Below are 1,726 nucleotides of genomic sequence, written 5' to 3'. Positions count from 1 at the left end.
CCGCACGCTGGGTCAGAAAGCTGACCCTCCTTCCTGCGGGACCGCCCGCCCTCTCAGCAGCACTGACCTGCCCCCGCTCCCTCCACCCCCACCCCCCTGCAGGGCCGCCAGAGCAGCGAGATGCACAGAGGAACATGGTTTCACAACAGGCGTGTTGGGGATGGTTGCACAACAGCGGGATGTGCTTAATAGTACACACTGTACACGTTCAAGGGCTAAAATGGTACGTTTCATCACAATTTTTTAGAAGGCTGATAGGAATTACTTTTTTATTATCTAGCGTGTCATTCCTCACCTCTGCCTGTTGAAAACGGGCATGTTTTGCACACAACAAACAGGTACTTATAAATCTCACTTAACAGATGGGAAGGGCCTTGAACAAGCCTGGGCACCAACAGGAGGGGGACTTGGGGTGACGAGTGCCCGAGTTCGTGCTGGCTCTGCAGTTCGATGGTCTAGATTAAAGCCTGGCCTTTGTCTCAGCTGCAGGAACTGGGGCGAGCTCCTTAATCTCCTTAATCTCCTATTTCTCATCTGCAACGCGAGGGGGTAATACTAGCAAATCCCCTCCCGTTCCTGTGCGTGACCCGGCACAGACACGCCAGCACACCCAGGAGCACTAGTAAGTACCAGCTACGGCCAGAGAGCCACGGGGGCCCAGACTCGACCAGCGAAGTCTTCAGGATTGGCCCCGTGCAGACGGGCGCTGCCCGGACTGCTGTGAGCTCCCCTGACCCCTCCTCCGCTCCTCCGGCCCTGAGGACCCCCGTCTCCTTCCTGGGTGATGCCCCCAGAATCCGTGTATGTCCTGACCATCCTGTGGAGTCTATTTACAGCACCCAGAACTGCCGGCGGATGAAAATAAGCGTTTTCCCCATTGGCTTCCGCGTCTAGAAAGCATTTATGCAACCAGAAAGCAAAATCCAGTCGCTCCCTATTGCACTGCCTCCTGCAACAGGCATTGAAAGGGGTGTTCTTAATCCTTCACTGTCAAGGAGGCCACACAGCTCCTCCCCGCGGGCCGGCAGGACCGTCTGCTGCCCAGGCCGTGGCGCGGAGACAAGCTCCCAACTGCCAGGCCTTCCTCCCCGGGCTCTCATTCCATTTTTCTGAAAGGAAGACGACGAATCTGTCAGGTTGACATTCTTGTTTTCCTGCTGACGACCCTGCACAGCTTATGCACCATGTCAGCCTGGAGGCAAAGCGTCTCGATGCTCCGTATGCACCACTGTTGGCAACAGACAGTCATAGGTGAGGCATCAGAAACACACGAAAATGAGAGTGTTGTGACTGACAGGAAGGTTAGAGTGGGAAGCGCAGTGGTTAGCGTCCCACGGAGAGGTGGGTCTTCCAGCTGTGCGGCCTTGGGCACCGGTCCTGTGGGCTGGCTCCCGGTCCTGTGGGCTGGCTCCCGGAAGTGCTCGGTAGGTAGCTGTTCTCACGCAGACCCTCCAAATAGGCCTGTTTTCTCTGACCAAGGCACGTCCTCGCCGAGGACCGGCTTGCAGCGGCCTCTGCCCGGCGGCGCGGGCAGAGGAAGGAAGAGGGTCAGCGCGAGGCTGGCCTGGCTGCGCCTGAGCACTGGCGCTGCTGGCGCTGCCTGTGAGGCCACGGGTGAGGATGTGACCACCCGGCTTCAATGCCCTCACCGCTCACTGGAGATAGCTGGGGCTCCTGCCGGTCAGGGTTGTTTGGAGGACTTAAAAGGGTATCCCGGGTAAAACTC

This window comes from Myotis brandtii, unplaced genomic scaffold (assembly GCF_000412655.1).
Source record: "Myotis brandtii unplaced genomic scaffold, ASM41265v1 scaffold634, whole genome shotgun sequence".
NCBI lineage: Eukaryota > Metazoa > Chordata > Mammalia > Chiroptera > Vespertilionidae > Myotis > Myotis brandtii.
This window is presented reverse-complemented; position numbering follows the sequence as displayed.